Source organism: Panthera leo, chromosome F3 (assembly GCF_018350215.1).
Source record: "Panthera leo isolate Ple1 chromosome F3, P.leo_Ple1_pat1.1, whole genome shotgun sequence".
Classification (NCBI taxonomy): Eukaryota; Metazoa; Chordata; class Mammalia; order Carnivora; family Felidae; genus Panthera; species Panthera leo.
Window position 1 is genome coordinate 42861854 of NC_056696.1, and position 21049 is coordinate 42882902.

Consider the following 21049-nt stretch of genomic DNA (forward strand, 5'->3'; position numbering starts at 1 on the left):
GGGTTTTTTTTGCTCAGCGTTAAAGCTCAGTTTTAAGTCTCTATAGCCTCCTTCCGTGCTGAAACAGTTAGGGTTGTTAGCGCCTCCCTCCCAATGCTATCGTGAGGACTGAATGAGATCGCGTAGTAAAGCTCAGCTCTCAGAGCGGCCACTGCTGCTCCTGACGCATGGGGTGACCACCAAGTCTGGGAACAGACGCGAACGCTTAACAGCTTGTTGCCAGTTCATTGCGACGCATGATGAAATGATACTGTCTGTGTTTCCAGACTTTATGGCCACCCTATGTGTGCCCTGCCTTCGACCGGCTTTCAGTCTAGCCCTGTGGTTCTCAAAGTATGGTCCCCGGACCAGCAGCATCACCATCACCTGGGAAACCTGTCAGAAGGGCAAATTCTCAGACCTTCTGAATCAGAAACTCTAGGGCTAGGGCCAATCTGTTTTAACAAGCCCTCCGGGTGATTTCGACGCACACTCAAGTTAGTGAACCACCAATCTAGGGAAAATAACACACATGTAAACAGTTACAACACCGGTGGGCTTCCCTAAAGGAGTGATGTCATGGGCCGAGTTTTCAAAGAAAGGCAAGTATTCACAGGTGGACACAAGCCCTGTGAGAGGAGAGATTAGCACTTGCAAAGGCTGGGAGGCATGGAAAAGAGGTATGTGTTGAGGGAACCACAAATGATCTGGTCTGGCAAACTGGGGAGTATGGGAGGTGAAGTCAGAGCAGGAAGGCAGGAAACCAGATTATGAAGCCCTTTGAAGTACCTGAGTAAGGAATTTCGATTTTATCTTGTAACTGACAGAAGCATGAAAGGTTTTTTTGTTTTGTTTTGTTCTTTTTTTTTTTTTTCTTGGAGTGACAAGGGGCAGGGGGAGGCGGGCACTGGGGATCCGAAATGGGCTCTGTGCGGACAGCAGACAGCTCAGCGCGGGGCTCCAACTCACGAACCATGAGATCAAGACCTGGGCCAAAGTCGGACGCTTAACCGACCGAGCCACCCAGGCTCCCAAGCATGAACGGTTTTTAAAGCAGAATGATGTGACCAAAGCTGCACTCAGCAAAGAAGCATTTGTGCGGCAGTATGGCCTGGAGGCAGGAACACCAGTCGGGAACCTGCTAGAATGATCCAGGTGAGAGCCCATGTGGGCATGAAGTCAGGCTTTGACCATGAAAGAGATTTAGGAGGAGAATTGCCAGGCAGTGGGGCTTGAGGCTGTCTTGGAGGGATCTCCTCTGGTGTCGCTTCTTTATTTTTATCTTTTTAAGTTTATTTATTTTTAGAGAGAGAGCTCAAGCAGGGGAGGGGCAGAGAGAGAGAATCCCAAGCAGGCTCCACACTGTCAGTGCAGAGCCCCACACGGGGCTCGAACTCACGGACCGTGAGATCAGGACCTGAGCCGAAATCAAGAGTCAGTCGGTCACTTAAGCAACTGAGCCACCCAGGTGCCCCTCTGGTGGCACTTTCTGAGAAAGACGGAACTGGTGTTGGCGAAGAAAAGGTGAGGAGCTCGTGATGCTCCGGGCTGGTAGCCGGAGGCGTCAGTGACGCCTGTGTGGTTTACCTCCCAACATTTCCATTCATTTATTCCAGCAAATATCTCAGATTCCTCTCACACTCCGGCAAGGTTCTAGGACACAGTGGAGCATGAGATAGCCAGAATCTGTTCTCAGGGCTGACAAGGCAACGGGAAACACCACCGATGACTAAGTCAATATAGAAATATAGAAACGACAAACTTCCAAGTAGTGGCGGGTAGTATAAAGAAAAGTAAGAGGGTCTGAGGGTGCCTGGCTGGCTCAGTCTACACAGCATGAGACCCTTGAGCTCAGAGTTGTGAGTTTGAGTCCCACGTTGGGCATAAAGTTTACTTAAGAGAGAGAGAGGGTCTAAGGAAGAGCAGAGCAGGTAGTGAGGAACAGTCCCTCCGAGAAGATAACATTCGAGCTAAATGATACATAGGGGCCAGATGCACAAAAACAGGAAGAAAGTGCTCCCAGGCAGAAGGGACAGCAGATGCAAAGGTCCTGAGGTAAGCATGAATTTGGCACACCGGAGGAAAAGAAAGATAAAAATCACCGTAGCTGGCCTGTTATGGGAGATGAGGTCAGAAAGGGTCAGGGCCAGGCCAAGAAAGGGTCAGGGCCAGGCCACGGCAGGTGGTAAGTGTTCAGGGGTGGTCGAGATGAGGTAATACAGGTGGAAGTACTTAGTAGATGGTCTCAAGCACCAGATCCACCTAAGGAGTATGAAGATGGTTAGGATTTTTTTTATAATTAATTTTTTTTTTAATGTTTATTTTTGACAGAGAGAGAGAGAGACAGAACATGAATGGGGGAGGAGGGGCAGAGAGAGAGGGAGACACACAATCCGAAACAGGCTCCAGGCTCTGGGCTGTCAGCACAGAGCCGGATGCGGGGCTCGAACTCACGGACCGCGAGATCGTGACCTGAGCCGAAGTCGGACGCTGAACCGACTGAGCCACCCAGGAGCCCAGAAGATGGTTAGGATTCTTAACCAAAGCAGGGGTTTGGGCTCAATTTCAGGGAACGCTCAGGCTGTAGAAGCCACGTCCTAGCTGAACAGTCTCCGAAGCAGATAACTTGTCCATTTTGTTTTGTTTTTGTTTCAAGAAGATGGTTAACAGCCAAGCTGATGTAAAGGCTGGCTGGTCTGGAGGGAGGGTGGGCGCTCATGAGAGATGAATGAAGATTTGGAAGGAGAACAGGAGAGGGAGGAGATGAGGGGGGCCCTCCCTCCCCCGGCCGGGCAGGGGATGCCTCTGGCGGTGCCCACGCCCCAACCGTCTGCTCAGCCACTCTCTACCAGCCCTGTAGACTCCAAGGCCAGGCCAGGCACAGGCCTGAGCATGCCAAGCCTCGCCCGTGGGAACAATGCCAGGACCCAGCCTGCCTGGGAGATGGAGAGACCCAGGCCAAGGCAGCGGGAAATGAAACCAATCGGGTAGACGGGGACCACCCCAGCCCAAAGAGTTCTCTTCTGCTTCCAAGGTTACATCCAGGGCGCCTTCCCCAGGTGTCCTGCCGGCTGCCGAGAGCACCAGCTAGCCCGGCCCACGGCGGAGCGTGACCAAACCCCAGGGAAAAACAGCACCGCACGTACCCTGCCACCTCCAGGGTCACAGATGCCCCGTCTAGGAGAGCAAGAGAGACGGAGTGGGCCTTGCCACGGCCCAACCTGCCTGTCCGCGCACCTCACTCACACCTTCCCTCCTCCTGCTCCACTCCCTGTCTCTTTCGGGCTTCCTCCCGCTCCGTCTCCTTCCTCGGAGACTTTTGTCCCACGGGGGTGTCTAAAGCAGCCGCTTTCCTTTACTTTGTTGAGCCATCCCTGCTCCCCCCACACTCCACCCACCCATCCAAACTGGGAAGACTTCTCATGATTGACACTGGCCCTCCCAGGCCAACAGAAACACACACACACACACACACCACCTAGCTTTCTCTGCCAGGCTGGAGGCCTCCTGGCCACTCACAGACCCCAGCAAGGCCTTCAGTGCAAGAGCAGCCCCTTTAACAACCCCCCCACCCCCCACCCAGGGAGGCATCAGTGACCAAAACAGCAGGCCCAACAGCCACACCAGAAAGAAACTCCCATCTTACTCACTTGATGAAGTACACAGCTCCCTCCTGGGTAGAATCCATCTCCCAGCCTTTGGGCAACCCTGTGAGGAAGCAAATTCACAACATGACCCTCTCTTTCTTCTCAGCCCGGTACACCGGGTCTGCGCTCAGGAGGGATGGGGCCCGGAGAACCAGGAAAATTCACAGACCAGCCAAAAGTGCTCAAACCCACCTATCTCTCACCCTTTTTGGTCCGTCATCCCCTTCGGTCTGTTTCTAGCAAAGAAGAAGAGGGATGGCAGTTAAGTGACCGAATGGATCGCTACCTTACAGGGTTTGCTCGTTCATTCGACAAGCTTTTCCTGAGCAGCTACTCTGGGCCAGGCCCTGCGCCAGCCCCAGGGACCCAGCGGTGAACGCACAGGTGGTTCCCCTGGAAGGGCGCTCAGGGCGGTCCCACAGCCCTCTCCCGACACAGAAGCCCAAGCAAGAGCCAAGGGCGGATCCCTTGTCCCAGGCCTCACAGGTGATTAGCACCCAAGATCAGAACAGGACTCAAGCCTCCAAACCCCAGGCCAGTATCATTACCACCAGCTTCTGCTGCTTCTGGACAAGATACTGAGGACTTTTTCTTGCGATGAGAACTTTTAGGATTTACCCTTGGCAACTTTTACTGACTATAGTCACTGTGCTGTACGTTATATATTTCCTTATTTTCTAACTGGAAGTTTGTACCTCTTGACCTCCTCCACCCATTCAGCCCCCCACCAGCTCCCCTCCCCTCCAGCAACCACGGTTCTATTATCAACGAGTTGTATTTAGCCTGTTCTTCTGTCTTACTGTTTAGATTCCACGTAAAAGGGAAATCATACGGTATTTGTCTTTCTCATTTCACGTCGCACACCCCTCTCCGGGTCCATCCTTGCTGTCACAAGTGGCAGGATTTCATTCTTGTTTATGGCTGAGTAGTATTCTATCAGATATATACCACATCTTTACCCATTCATCGACCATATTGTTTTCCAGAGTGGCTGTAGCAGTCTGCATTCCCACCAACGGTGCATGAGGGTTCCCTTTTCTCTTCTATCCTCGCCAATGCTTGTGGCATCTAGTCTTTTTGATTAGAGCCATGGTCTTGTTGTGGTTTTGACTGCCCTTCCCTGAGGATAAGTGATGTTAAGCATCTTTTTGTGTGTCTATTGCCCATCTATATGTCTTCTTTGGAAGGATGTCTATTCAGGTCCTCTGCCCCCTTTTTGATCAGAATGTTTTTTGTCTTGGGTTATGTGTTCTGTGTGTTGTGTGGGTTTTTTGGTTTGGTTTTGTTTTTGCTATTGAGTGATACGAGTTCTTTATGTATTTTGGATATTAACCCCTTATCAGATACATGACGTGCAAATATGTTCTCCCATTCTGTACGTCGCCTTTTCATTCTGTGGATGGTTCCCTTGGCTGTGCAGAAGCTTTTGAGTGTGATGCGGTACCATTTGTTTATTTTTGCTTTTGTTGCCCTTGCCTTTACAGTCAGCTCCAGAAAGTCATCACCAAGACTAGGGTCAAGGAATTTATTGTCTTCTAGGAGTTTTATGGCTTCAAGTCTTACATTCCAATCTTTAATCCATTTTGAGTTCATTTTTGTGTATATGTAAAATAGTGGTCTAGTTTCATTCTTTTGCATATAGCTGTCCCGTTTTCCCAACACCATTTAAAGAGACTGTCCTGGGGCACCTGGGTGGCTCAGTCAGTTAAGCATCCAACTCTTGACTTCAGCTCAGGTCATGATTTCATGGCTCATGAGTTCGAGCCCTGCATCGGGCTCTGCAGTGGCAGTGCAGAGCCTGCTTGGGATTTTCTCTCTCTCCCTCTCTCTCTGCACTCCCCCCCAGTTGCTCTCTCTCTCAAAATAAATAAATAAACTTCAAAAAATTTTTTAGAGAGACTGTCCTTTCTCCATTCCATATTCTTGCCTCATTTGTCATAAATTAATTGACCATATATGCATAGGTTTATTTCTGGGCATCCCTGAAATAAATACCATTCAGTCATGGTAAATGATCCTATTAATGTGTTGTCGAAGGCGGTTTGCTAATATTTTGTTGAGAATTTTTGCAATTATGTTCATCAAGAATATTGGCCCATAATTTTCTTTTTGCCTGGTGTCCTGGTCAGGTTTTGGTATGAGGGTAATGCTGGCCTCATAAAATGAGTTTGGAAGCATTCCTTCCTCTTCAATTTTTAGAAAAGATCGAGAAAGATAGGTATTAAATCTTCTTTGAATGTTTGGTAGAATTTACCCATGAAGCCATTTGGTCCTGGGCTTTTGTTTCTTGGGAGGTTTTTGATTAGTGATTCCATTTCCTTACCAGTAATTGGTCTATTCACACTTACTATTTCTTCATGGTTCAGCCTGAGAAAGAAGATGGCATGTTTCTAGAAATGTATCCATTTCTTCTAGGTTGGGTAATTTACTAGCATATAATTGTTCATAGTAGTGTCTTATGATCCTTTGTATTTCTGTGGTGTCAGTTGTAACTTCTCCTTCACTTCTGATTTTATTTACTTGAGCCCTCTCTCTCCTTTTCTTGGTGAGTCAAGCTAAAAGCATGTCAATTTTATCTTTTCGAAGAGCCAGCTCTTAGTTCATCTTTTTTATTGTCTTTTCCAGTCTCCATTTCATTTATCTCCACCCAGAGATTTGTTATTTCCTTCCTTCTACTAACTGTGGGCTTCACTTCTTGTTCTTTTTCTAGTTCCTATATAGGTGTAAAGTTGGTGCGGTTATTTGAGATTTTCTTGTTTCCTGAGGTAGACCCATATTGCTATGAACATTCCTCGTGGGGCCGTTTTTGCTGCATCCTAGAGATTTTGGTATGTTGTATTTCTGTTTTCATTTGTCTCAAGGTATTTTTTCATTCCTCCTTTGATTTCTTTGTTGACCCATTGGTTGGTCGGTAGCATATAGCATCCACATATTTGTGATTTTTCCAGTGTTCTTGTAATTGACTTTTAGTTTCATACCATTGTGGTTTGAAAAGATGCTTGATATGATTTCATTCTTCTTAAATTTACTGATACTTGTTTCGTGTCTTAAAATGTGATCTACTTTGGAAAATGTTCCATGTGCCCTTGAGAAGAACGTATCTTCTGGTCTGGGGTGGAACGTTATGTCTGTAACCATTAAATTCATTTGATCTAATATGTCATTTAAGGCCATTTAAGGTCATTAATCCTTCTCTGTTGATTTTCTGTCTGGTTAATCTAGAACAAAATTTTTTTAATAGCACCTCTGAAAAAAAATATATCCATGGAAATGCTCAGAGCAGAGAATCACAGGCTTACAGAGTGAGCAAAACCTGAATAGATACAGAAGGTGACCGTGGCTCGGAGGTGCCCAGGCACTCCCTGCAGGTGGCTGCAGCCCCTAAGAGTGGGGCTCTATTAGCACTCTATCTCTTAAGAGCGTTCTATTAGGTACTGTTTCATCCTACCCATCCCCCCAAAAGAGCATCCTGCCTCCCTGACAAACAGGATTCCTCCACCCCAAGGCAGAGGAAGGGTCTTCTGAGAAACTCAAGGGAAACCACTGTCCAAGGTGGAGACAGGCAGGGCACTGGTGGAGATCATTCCTTTTGGGCGTGCAAGAGCCCTGTGGCTGACCTATTGTAAAACATGTGCGGATGCTCTTGATAGATGATCACTGCCACCTGTCTGGTCAGGCCAAACACCTGCCTTGTGTATGAGGTTTTACAAAACATAGCCATTCAGTCTTGGTCTGAATCTCTCCCGCCATATTATCAGCTGCCTCAGGGCACAAGCTGCTGGAGAGCAGAACCTGGGTTCTATAGAGTGGTGGGCCCAGTCTGTATAATTCATTTTATTCACCTCTATTTCTCAAGGGTCTAGATTTCCATGGTTAGTGTTGGTGGTGATGCTGCTGCTTCAAAGTATCAGGGAAGCCAATGAACCCAGCTCCCCTCCCAGGGCTTGGTCCATAGAAATAATAACACCAGCTACCACTTAGTGCTTCCTTCCTCTCAGCTACACATTTTACCACTGTTAGCATATTTAATTTGCACAAAAGCAGTATATAATAGGCATTGGCTTGAACATTTTTATAGACGAGGAAACTGAGGCCCAGAGAGGTTAATCAACTTGCTTAAGGTCACACAGGAAGTGTCTGGTCTGGGATGTGAGTCTGGTCTCGACTGCCTCCAAAGCTGACATTCTTTCCTCTGTGCTGCTCCATAAATGCTACTTGTTCCCCTCTGTCCCTGTGGGAGGACGTTCCCATTCAGAAGGGCGTGGGTTGGCAGTCTCCCCAAGTAGAGGGATCCCCATTGGGTCAGAATCATAAATAATCCTGCCACTGTGATGTGCCTGGGAAAGAGGCCAGCGTGGATTTTGTCCCCTGCCTTTTCCAGCAACTTCCCTCCACACTGCCCTCTCTGCCCGGGCAACACCAAGAAGTGCTTATATTCCTGTCCAGGCGGAGTGCCCGCTGAGGCAGCTGCCCTCCCAGCAAGCTTCAGGGGCATCTTAACCCCTTCCCAGCCTCGGACAACCAGTTGGCTGCAGCCCAAAATGAAGTAATTGGCTCACAGGCTTTTATCCATCTTCTGGTCCTACCTAGGGCCATAGCGAGGTACACGGAATCAAATTTTAAACACGGAGAGCAGCAAAAACAGCAACCCAGGAGAGGGACACAGCCCGATCTTGGGATAAGAGGCCTTACTTCATGTCAGAAGTAACAACAGTGACCACAGCGATAGCGGTCACCTTCATTGATGGTGATTCTCCCGGGTAGCCTTTGCTATCATCTTCGGAGGTTCGCGGTCCTATCCCTATTTTGCCAATGAAGAAGAGCCAAGTCCCGGAAGATTTAAGCCACTTGCTCAAGACCACCCTGAGAGAAAGTAGAGTCAAGATTGGAGCCCAGGCCTCTCTGCCTCTAGAACTTAGGCATTTCACCTTGGCACGGCTTTGCGCAGCTGAACGGCCTCGAGCCAGGTACTTCCCCTCTGTTCTTCGATCTTCCCACCCTTGAAAGAAGGCGTCGGGTTCCAGGGTCCCTGAAGTCCCTTCCAGCCCTGACAACACAATGATCCTAGCCCAGAATCTAAAAGAAAGTAGGCTCTGGGCAGGCCAACACCTTACTTAACCCAATGTGTCCCGCAGTGCTGGCTGTGTCCCGTGAGCGACCCAGACTCCTAGAACCACGTGGTGTGCAGTCAGCGGAAAGGCCAGAAGGCCAGCGAGGGTGGGTCTGTGGCAGCATTCTGAAGAGGAACACTGCCTGTCCACTCGAAGTACCCCGGCCCTTCTCATTCTTGGTGTCTCTGCCTCCCCAGGTTAGACTGAAATTCCGCCTGTACGTGTCCTCACCTTCCCACTGGCCTGGGCTAGCACTGGAGTCTGCCCTACAGTAAGCAGTCAGTGTGGGCCCCGCGCCCTTTTCTCTCATGTCCCCCCACCCCCACCCCAGTGTGAAGGCATTCCTACTAGCCATGTGGGGCAACTTAAATTTGAATGAATTCAAACGTTAACAGTTCACTTCCTCAGCCACACTAATCACGTTGCAATCGCTCAGTAGCTATTTGTGGTTAACGGTGACTCTGCTGGGCAGCTCAGACAGAGAACATTTCCATCATGGCACACGGTTCTATGGTACAGCACCAGGAGCTGGGATTACGCCTAGCTCAGGAGCTCTGAAGATGGAGACGAGTTTCTGACTGGGCAGGGGGATGACAGAGGGGTCAAATCTGTGTCCTCAAAGATCGGTCCCATATACTAACTACAGAGCTGGAAACTCAGAAAGACCTCAAGGTGAGCATCAACGCTCCTGCACCCTCCCCAGGTGGTCCAAATGCTAAGCTGAATCCATCCGTGCCGAAAAGAAAAAGTCAGAAGCCAAGTCAGGGCAGTTATGCTGCCTCAAGCCATCGCTTCCTCCTCAATTGCAAAGGCGGGGACAACCAAGCTCCTTACCTGGGCTGGAGGAGTGTCCACTCTGGATCGGTGATTCCGTACCAGGGTGCACCCAGCTGGTTGACTTTTCCTCATCGCTACAAAAAAAAAAAACCAAAAAACAAAACCAATAAGAAAGTGTCAGATATTGGGGCGCCTGGGTAGCTCAGTCGGTTAAGCGTCCAACTTTGGCTCAGGCCACGATCTCACGGTTGTTGGGTTGGAGCCCCCACGTCGGGCTCCGTGCTGACAGCTCAGAGCCCGGAGCCTGCTTCGGATTCTGTGTCTCCCTCTCTCTCTGCCCCTCCCCTGCTCGTGCTCTGTTTCTCTCTGTCTCAAAAAAACCACAAAAACCCATAAAAAAAAAAAGTCTCAGATACAATAGAGGCTTCCCGGAGTAGGACATCCCTCTCCCAATTCACACCAACACTGACGGTCTGATCCCAGGCACGTGAGATAGATGAATCCACACAGCCATTCATTCATTCACATGCACAAAGCATTTACCGAGCAGATGCTGAGGATTCAGACATAAATAACATCTGACCCTGACCTCAAAGAATTTATCACCCATGGGGGAAACAGACATGTAAAAAGATGGTTGCAATGTAATATAATAGGAAGTATACCCTATCCCTATTATAGCTACGCATAGAGAGCGTTATCCCACCACAGAGGAGGAAGTGCTATCCGGGACGAAATTAAGGAAGGGGAACGGCACGAAGGGTGCGCTAAGGAGGTGACATTTGGGGTGACAGGTGAAGCCTCTGGGGAGAACGGCGAAGGTACTTAACTGGCAGCTTCTCAAGGGATACGAGAGGAGGAGGCTAGGTGAACCCCTAGTCCTTGGGTGTCTCAATGTTAAATATTTTCGTTCACAACAGTCCTTCACATGAGGAATTTTACAGATGATGAACCTGAGGTTCAGAGAGGTTAAGGGACTTGCCCCAAATCCTATGATCGATAAGTGATGAAGCCAGGATTCTAACAGCTCACTCCCGGCAAGTTGGGCTCCCCAAGACCACAGAGCCGCTGGGTCTAGACTGGGAGGCAGATGAACCCATCAACATTTCTCCACCCCCACCAACCAAATGATATTAATTTTTCCAGAGCCAGATGTGACCCACACGAGGCACCTGACTTTCTGGGCCAACCCAGGCACGTGGAGGAGAGGAGTCTGTATCACCTGCATCATCCAGGCTTTGGGGTGGGGCCTGTCTTGGGGTCCAGGACAGGACTCTACTCGCTGATGTTAAAGTATCCTTAATACTTTAATTAATATAACAAATCTCATTAAGAAGTTTTATTGAAGTAAGATACACAATGTACAATGCTGCACATATTTAAAGCGTACCGTGTAAAGTGTTGACATGTATAGATACCTGTGAAACTATCACCAAAATCGAGATGTGAACCCCCCGATTTTCCTTTGTGCCCCCTCATAATTCCTCTCTCCCACGCTGTCAGCTCTTTCCACCTGCACCGCCCCCCCCCAACAACAACTAATCTGCTTCCTGTTACTATAGATTAGTTTGCATTTTCTAGAGTTTCTAGAATTGTATATAAAGGAATCATGCAAGCTAGACTTCTTTGACTTTCTTATTTTCTTCCTCCTTCTCTCCCTTTCTTTTCTCTCTCTCTCTCTCTCCCTTCCCTCTCCGTGGTAACATGTGTTCATAGTTGATTCCGCTTCATTACCGAGTAGTATTCCATCACAGAATATACCACGGTGTCCATCTACTCACCTGGTGATGAACATTCAGGTTGTTTTCAGGTTGGGCCATTACAAACAAAGCTGCCAGGGACACCTATGCCTAAGTCTTCGTGTGGACACATGCTTTCTTTTTTCACTGGACTCCACTAATGTTTCTCTAAGTTTGGACACCTGCTACAGGACGGGATTTCCCAGTGGACTCACCCGTCTGATGAGGAGACAAGAAACAAAGTCACCGTTCTGGTGCCCCCAGGACCCTCGAACCGTTGTGCGCACACAGAGATGCCCTGTGTCGTGGGCTTTGGTGCCGGGAGGCAGTGGGAGAGGAAGCCCAGGAAGAGGAAAGCCAGCCAGTGTGAACTTTAAGTGTGCGGGGAAACTCACGCCCTTACACTTCCTCTTCAGCCACCCGGACACCTTCTGGCCCCGATTCCTCTTCTCCTCTCACATCATTCCCTCAGACGACCATCTCCATGCGTCCTGGACATCATGGACAATCCCAGGGTCACAGAGGTGGACACAATCCCGCAATCTCAACGCCTTTCCCCTGTCGTTCTGCTACTCCCCTTGCCAGCTCCTGGCCCAGAACGATGCAGTCACAGGCTGTCTCCACCCCTGGCTTTGGGCTGACAGAGAACTGTGAAACTGGGAGGACCGATGTCACTGCAAACCCACAGTCCCCACGCTTAGCTGGTCCCTAAGTGCCACCTAGAATCTTCTTCAGGGGCCCCGGCCAGTTGCCATTTGCAGAGTGTTCTAAAGCTTCCCCATCAACCTCAATGCCCTCACCAGCCTCTTCTTTCCTCCCCCTTCCCCGTTCTCAATGGACAATCTTATCACTTACTTCAAGAAAAACGAGAAACCATCAGTCAGGAGCTTCCTCAATACGCCCACCCAGCCACCCCCAAAAGCACCCATATCCCCACCTTAATACTTGTCTCTAGGGGCACCTGGGTGGCTCACTCAGCCAGTTAAGCGTCCGACTGCAGCTCAGGGCATGATCTCATGGTCCACGGGTTCGAGCCCCACATCGGGCTCTGGGCTGACAGCCCAGAGCCTGGAGCCCGCTTCAGATTCTGTGTCTCCCTCTCTCTCTGCCCCTCCCCTGCTCACGCTCTATCTGTCTCTCTCTCAAAAATAAATAAACATTGAAAAAATTTGTTAAAAAATACTCGTCTCTACATGAAGAAGCGGCCTTCCTCCACGTAAGGCTAATCTCTCTGCCTGGGTTATAGTCCCCGTCATCTCCTGTTTTTTCCAGAACTTTATTCTATTGAGTATCACAAGATTGTCTCTTCCACTTCTCTCTCCCTCTCAGGTCATCGTCTGCTTAGCCCCACTCTGGTCTTTGTCTTCTGGTCTGAACCCTCCGCCTCCCCTCCCAGCTTGTTCCTCTTCTTACTGACCCAGCATCCTTCTTGGAAACTGGTCCCCTCTAGCTGTCCCCACTTCCTGGTCTCCCTCTCATCCATCCTTTGCAGTCTGGTTTCCGTCCTCAGTCCTCCCCTGAACCCACTTTTCTTAGAAGTCAGTAAAGACCTCCTTAGTTCTAGCCACTTTCCAGTTTTAAGCTCATTTGGCCTTTCCACTCTTGACCGTTCCTTCCTCTTACCATCTCTCTCCTCCTCCTGCTAGGGCAGTGCCCTTCCCTCGCTACGATCCTGCAATCTCTGGTCTCTCTTCCTCTATCCTTTCCTTCTACACTGGTGCTGCCTGGGTACCCCCATCGTCTTGGTCACACATTTCTGGATGGTTCCACCCCTATGCAACGACTCCCAGGACTTCCTCTCCAGCCCAGGCCGCTGTCTGTACATCCACTTGCCTGTCAGACATGACCTCCTGAAGGCCCCGCAGGGACTTCAAATTCAATACTTTCCCCTGAATCTATACGCCCCCTAAAATCCGCTCCTTGTCCCATACGCCTCATCTCTGTCACACTCAAGTTAAAACCTCTGAGATTCATCTTTGATTTTTCCTTTTCCCTCTCTTCCCCGACATTCAGGCCGTAAATGAACACCCTCCTAAAGATTTCTCCTATCTCTCCTCCTTGTAACCTCACCACCTAAATCCAGGCCTCATCAGCTGCCTCCTGGACTTCAGCAGTCACCCCTGACTGCTCTCCAAACCCCAAGTTTCTCCCCCTACGCCCCTGTTCAGCCTTTAAGTCATCATCTGCCCACACAGCTGCCAGAGGGATCCTTCCAAAACCCAGGTCTAGGTGTGTCAATCCTCTTAAAAATCTCCTTTGGGGGGTGCCTAGCTGACTCAGTCGTAAGAACGTGTGACTCGTGATCTCGGGGTCCTGTTTGGTGTCGAGATGACTTAAATAAAACAAAAAATAAATAAATAAAAGTAAAGGGGCACCTGGGTGGCTCAGTCAATTAAGCGTCTGACTTGGGCTCAGGTCACGATCTCACAGTTTGTGGGTTTGAGCCCCGCGTCAGGCTCTGTGCTGACAGCTCAGAGCCTGGAGCCTGCTTCGGATTCTGTGTCTCCCTCTCTCTCTGCCCCTCCCCTGCGTGCACCCTCTCTCTCTCTCTCTCAAAAATAAAAAAACATAAAAAAAATTAAAAACAAACACACAAATAAGTGAATAAACATTTTAAAAATAATAAAAATACAAATCTCCTTTGGTTTCCTATCACCTGCAGGACCAAGTTCAAACCCCTTAGCCTAACACACAAGGCCTCTCCAAAGCTGCCCCTTCTTATTGGTCCTGCCCCCTCTTCTGCAGCACCCCTGCAGCCTCCACTCCATCTCCACTGACCCCCCCTCAGAGTGTTCTAGACAACCTGTGCCTTGGCACTCATCAGCGCCCTCCTTCCCACAGGCCTCTGCTTCAGGGCCCCTTTCACCCTGGTCCTCTGCTCCAGAATCAGCCCAAATGTCTCCTCCTCCAGAAAGTTCTCCCTCCGCTCCCCAAAGAACGTCAGTTCTTTTTTTCTTGTGTTCCTAGACCATCATGCAAATACCTTGAGAATATATCCCATTATTTCCCAAGTATTTATTTGCATTTTCTCCCTATCACCTTCAAGGAAAAACCTGTATCTTACTGTTTTGTTTTGTTTTTTTTAATCTCTAATGCCTCGCGGTGTGGCACACAAACAGTGGCTACTCGAATGTTCGCGGAGTGAAAGGCCAAGAGAAGCTGGAAGGCACGCAAGAGTCTGGGAAGAAAGATGAGGACAGCCAAATTAACCACTTCAGCTGAGGAGCTCCTGGAAATACACAGGCGAAGGCCCCGCCCCAGATGTGGATCTCTGGAGGCGGGGCTCAGGAAGCTGCCTTTTCTCCATCCATTCCTCAGGTGATTTACATGGACTCAAAAGTCTGAAACCACTGACCAAAGGGACTCCGGTTTCAATACCGGTGAAGTTCTGTTATTTAAGAATCTGACCCAGGATGGAGAACTTCAGTGGAGCTAATTTCTAACATAATCTAATTACAGCATCAATTATGATCATGGCGATGATAATTACAGAAGAAAGGCCTAAAGCAAGTGTGGCAACGGAGAAGCAAGGGGAAAATCCGCTGGCTTCCTTGGGCTCCAGTTTGGTGCTGGAGGGAAAGCAGTGCTCTAAAGTCAGCGGGTACCGGGCTTGGCCAGAGCTCTGATTAACAAGTGGTTTTATCTGGAACAAGTACCCTTCCTCTCTGTAGACCTCACCTCCCCATCTGAAAAATGAGGGGGTTGCAGCCAAGGCTCCCTTTCAGCTCTAATGTTCTGTGAGTGGCTATCTTGAGGAAGAAAAAACCCATCATGTGTGGGTAACAGTTCAGAATGCTGTGCTTCTAGACTTGCTACATTATCGGGAGATTTCTATCCTGGCAAAGAACGACTATAGCAGGAGCGGGCCAAAATCGCACCAGCGAGGCCACTCTGTTATAATGAGATTATGCCAGAGCCATTTTGGTTTATGAAATTAATATAACGGTACTAATATATTACTGAGAGCAGCAGAGGCTCCCTCTCCTTAAAGAATGCCAAATGCGCCGTGGGCATCTTCTCCTTCCCCTTGACCACACAGCCCCATAAAGGAAGCAGGAAGGGAGAGGGGCTGTCTTCCTGGCAACACAGAGTCCTGGGATGAGGGACGGCCAGGAACTGGTGGCTGAGACAGGGTCTCCTGGTGCGATGTCTCTGAGCCCAAGTGTTCTGTAGGAAAATATGGTGGGGGAGGGGGCAAGAGAAAGAACATACCCCTGGCCCTTTCAGGGGACGGGGTTGAAAGGAATGACGGGCCCACTGGACACTGGGTCCAATCATCCTTCTTCGGGCACCCGCTGCCCCCCCCCCTCTGTCCCCCGTGAATGGGGACCAGCCGGAAAGGCCCGCACCTGCCCTGCCGCGCCCTGCCTTTCCAGAGGAGGACATGCCCAGCCTTAGCTGGACCTTGACCCATTGAGGAAAAGGCGGGAGACACATTCAAACAGGCGGCGATAAACTTATTAGTCATGCCTGCCTTTCCAGCCATCGCTTCCCCCTACCGCTCAGCCTGCCCCCCGCCCTGCCACCTTCCAAGTTGGACAACTCGAAAGAAAACATAAAATGGCAAAACGAGAGAGACCAACGTACTTGATGAAGAAGATTCTCCCACCGCGGTCAACTCCGTAGGTCCACCGGCCGGGCAAGTCCAGCCAGTCAATCTCATCGGCCATCTCGGCCCCTCTCACTCTGGGCACCCCCCCCCGGGGCGCGGGGCTGACGGGGGGGGGGGGGGGGGGGGGGTGGAGGGTGGAGTTGGGGGGGGGTGGAGGGCTTCCTGCCCAGCAGCCCCCACTGTCCGCCCTCCCGCAGGCGGGGAGGGGGACGGAGGTGGGGGGGGGGGGGGGAAGGGTCCTTGCGGGGCGCCGGCCTCTCACTGAAGGCGGCGGGCCGCCAGCCGGGCAGCAGGGAGCAGGCGAGACTTAACCCCGGCGGGGCCGGGCCCCCACTCCAGCCGCCGCCTCCCCGCCCGGAGCCCGCTTCGGACGCCTCCTCAACTTAACGCCGGGCAATCCGCGCCGCGGGGGGTTCCGACGCTCCCTCGCCGGACTGCTGGCCGCCGCGCCGAGCGCTGTCCCCTCCCCGCCCGCAGCCGCCCGAGGAGCAGGTCTCCGTGCGCGAGCGAGGGGTGTCGCCTCTTCGCTCCCAGCTGCGAACCTGCACTTGAACCGCCGGCCGGCCGAGGGGAGGCGGGGCCGCGCCGCCGCCGCCGCCGCCGCCGCCGAAGGTAATTCACAGCCGGGAGGACTAACAGCGGCAGCTCGGCGGGTCCCCAGCCCCCGGCGCAGGGCGCGGGGAACCAGTTTGGCCGAAAGAGCTTTGAATGACGAACCTAGGGGACACGTCCGGCCCCTGACCAGAAAAGGGCGGGTGGTCAAACCTGGTTCTGCTTGGAGGGAGGTTAGTAGAGGAACAAAGGTCAAATGCAGGGAAGGGTGGCACGCACGGGTGTGGGCAGCAAGGGGCCCTGGATGTCAGCCTCATTAGTCAAGCCAGCTCTTACTTTTGTTTCTGAGCACTTCCTCCAAGAAGCCTGCCATGACTAAGGAGAATCGGAGGGAGACCTTAGGAACACACCCAGAGAACAGCAGCTTTTGAGTCCCTTCCCCCTAACTTGCACCAGAAACGGAAAAAAGAAAAAAAGAAAAGAAAAAAAAAAAAAAAAAAAAGGACTGGAATGTGTTCTGTGCACAGAATGCAGGTTGCAAACATTCAAAAGTGGCATATCAAAAATAGTATTGCTGGAACCCACAGTTCTGCTGTCTCTGTATCGAAGTCCGGGTGTAGTGAGCTTTTCCCAACTTACTCCGGACCAGCCCCTGGGGCTCCTATTAGGTCCACACCGTTCCAATCCATGTGTTAGACCCAAGGGAGTCATTAGACAATGAGAAAGACACCTGCCTTTAGAGGAAGCAACGTGTTGCACGGCAGCTGCCAAGTATGTGTGGAGTGAGCGTGCTCACTGTGAACATTCTAAGGGATTTGATCCCTGTTCCACCTAGGAAATCGTGTCTGCCCATGTGTTACCTCCTCCCGGAAGCCATGCTTGACTCCACCCCAGATTGATTTGTCTGTCCATCCTGTCTGTCATGAGGCCTTGTTAATAACCCTGTGGTGGAACTTATCACACTGTAATGCAATCCTTGATTTACTCACCTGCATGAGGCAGGGGCTCATCTTACGCATTTCTGTAGTCCTAGCACCGACCTGGGGCACCTAATTAATGTTTGATGATGACCGATACTGTCATAGCTGCGAACATCCCTTAACTCTAACCACAGTCCTGTACTTTGGGACCTTATTTAGGGGTCTGCTGAATATAGCCATGAGCCTCATTGAGGTGTGCGTAGAGCGTGTTTTCTGGAAAAAGAAACAGACAGTGAGCCTTCCCAGGTATCCCAGTGCTCAACCTGGAGGACGTAACATGTATGCATCTGACAGTGAAGGTAGAGGATGGCTCAGAGAACATCTGGTCCAATCCTCTTGTTTTAAATATGGGAAACTGAGGAACTAAGAGAAGGGGCTGATTAAGGTCACTGAGCGAGTGTGGCAGACAAGGATGTGCCCACCAATGTCCGGGCCAGAACTCTTGCCATTACATCGTGTTGCCTCCAACTCTGGGAATTCACTCTGCCAACGTTTCCAAGTTGACTCCTGGATGCCAGGTCAAAGCTGAGCCCGTTCTGCGGATGCAGAGGAGTAGTAGAACCCCACACCCAACTTTGTCCTCCCTTCTCAGATCCTAGGGGTTTCTAACCGAAAAAGCTGCGTTGGAGAGCAAAACAGAGCTACACCTGAGAAGCACAGGTGAGGCCCTGTGCCACTAACTTCCTGAATGGGGGAGGCTGGGAGGGTCAGGGATCAGGCTCCCCTCCAACTTCAGTCGCCTGTCCACAGTCCCCAGTCTTGTGAAACACCTGTAAGGGACTCATCCTGCTGATAAAGCACAGAGCCACCTACCCAGCCCCTGTGATATCGAAGGATCTGAACCCCCACAATTATTGCCAAGATGCCCCCAGGGAAAATACCAGCAGCCAGTGAGCTCCCAGTCTAACCTGAGCAACCAGTAAGGGCAGCTGCTTGGGCCGAATGTGGGTGGAAATAGGGGTTGAAGTGACATATATTTGAAAACACGTATTCTGCCGCTGTCGTCTTTGAGGTGTAGGGGTTCCTGTTGGTTTCTTCACGAGATTTTTGCATTATTTGTCTCTAATCCACCCTGGGGTTCCTTAGAATCTTTACCTAGACATGAAAAGGGTGTTGGTTGAGATTTTGCAATTTTTTTTTACTCATGTGAAAGAAGCAGTTTTGAAAATACTTTTCCAATTGTGGGGTATCCTCACCAGTGGCGTTTCACATTGTAGATCTTGTTTATCAGTTGTGATCAGTATCAGTACTGCTCAGAAAGACATTTTATCAAAGGAGTTCAAAATGAGGCAGAAAAGGAGTAGTAAACTCAAATAAACACAGCCCTTGCTTCAACAGTTACCTGGAAGAGAGCAGGGGGGTTGATACGTTGAAATGAAAACCTTATGTGCTTTGTGGACCAGTTAAAAATGTAGTTGTTTTCCCCTGAAGCAAATTTTATTTTACTTTTTTAAAAGGCAACAAAGCATATGGATAAAAAGTACCTGTAATATTTAGAAATGATTCTGATCCTCTCATATATTTTGAGGCCTCAGATTCATCACTTATATATATTATGCTTTTCATTTGGTACCAGTGGTGGGGTGAAAAACAGCCCCTAAAGCTGTCCATGTTAAATCCCTGGAATCTACGAATGTGACCTTATTTGGAAAAAAGGTCTTTGCAGATGTAATTAAGTTAAGGATCTGGAGATGAACAGATGATCCTGATGACTCGGGTGGGTCCTAAATTCAATGACAAGCATCCTCAATAAGAGACACGCAGGGGGAACTTTGAAGCAGACCAAAGGGGAGGAGGCAATGTGACCACAGAGGCACAGATTGAGGTGATGTGGCCACAAGTCAAAAATATGGACAGCCACCAGAAGCTGGAAGAGGCAAAGAAGGAATTCTCCACCCCACCCCGCCCCTGCCCGAGCCTCCAGGGGGAGTGTGGCCCAGCCAACCTCTTGATGTTGGACTTCGGGCCTCCAGAACCGTGAGAGAATGCATTTGGGTCGTTTTAAGCTGCCCAGGTTGTGGTGACTTCTTACAGAGGACCTCGGAAATTAATGTAGTTCTTGTAAAAAAATCTTACTGAGGCCTCAAGGAAATGTCTATTATCTTGACTTGTCCAATATCTAATCTCCTTTCTTCTGTTAATAGCCCCTGAATTTCCTTTCTGACATGGTCCCTTCTGCCACTCTCAGCCCATGGGGGTTGGATGGGCTGGCCTCGCCCTACGCCAGCCCTACTGGGGGGCAGGGACTGTGGCACGGATGTGGTGAATCTGACTCTCTGTTCCCCTGGCCATAGTGATTGGTTTAGGAAAGGACACATGACTCAGACCAAATCAATGAGATTTACTTTTTTTTTTTTTAAGTTTATTTATTTATTTTGAGGGGGGAGTGCAGGAGGGGCAGAGAGAGAAAGAGAGAGAGGAAAGAGAGAGAGAATCCCAAGCAAGCTCCACACTGTCAGCGCAGAGCCCGATGTGGGCACTTGAAATTACGAACTGTGAGATCATGACCTGAGCCGAAACCAAGAGTCGGATGCTTAACCGACTGAGCCTCCCAAGTGCCCCAGTGAAATTTACTTTTTTTAAAGGACCCAGAATTCTCAGGTAAAATCCCTTTTTCTCTTGGATTTGAAGCTGGCAATTGTTGGGAGCTCCTGGGATCTTCGGGTGGGAGAGGCCGCTGAAAGGGAAACCAATGCAGGAAAAAGTGGAACCAGAGATAAGGAGAGCCCGGGTCCTCCTTATATCCCATGAGCCCTCGGACCCAGCTCACCAGAGGACGCACTACCTCTGGGATTTCAACCTGTAGGTGCCCTTATTTGCTTCAGCCTAGTTTGAATTGGGTTTCTGCCCCTAACAACCAAAAAGTCCTGACCAATACAAAGGTCACAGTGTCTCGTGTTTCTTTTCCTTTGGTGTAAACAATGTGGTTTTTTGGGGGGAAAGCCAGTGAGATAACCACCTGCATTTTTTGTGATGCCAAGAACGAGAACGCTTCTCTTTCAAGAAAACCACAATTTTAGATCAAGAGAAGATCTGAGTGATCATCTCATCCGAAGCCTGCATTTTCCTCTTGGAGGACACAGGGAAACTCAGGAAGAACCCAGAATTGTGGCAATTCCACAGTAGAATTCCACAACTCGGGTCTCCTGGAAACCCAATCTGCAGCAGAAAGCTAGATTTCAAGACATTTACTTTATCGTGTAAACGTATTTGGCCAAGAGACTTACATAGTCACAAGAAGATTATAACAGATTCCTCAGCTCTATAAAGAATAACGACGATGGTAGTCTTTATTGAATGCTGGTATTTAATAGTTATGTTCGCCTCTAAATGAGGTGGAGAGCCAGTGGAGGGTTCCCTGTAGGGGTGCCATGATCTTCACGGTTTAATGTTTGGGGTTTTTTAATTTGTTTTTTATTTTGTTCTATTTTAGAGAGAGAGAGCATGCGAACCGGGGAGAGGGGCAGAGGGAGAGAGAGAAAGAATCCTAAGCAGGCTCCACGCTCAGCGCGGAGCCCAACGCAGGGCTCGATCCCATGACCCTAGAATCACCACGACCTGAGCCAAAATCAAGAGTCAGACGCTTGACTGACTGAGCCACCCAGGTGCCCCCTTCCTGGCTTAACATTTTCTCGAGGATCATTCTGGCTGC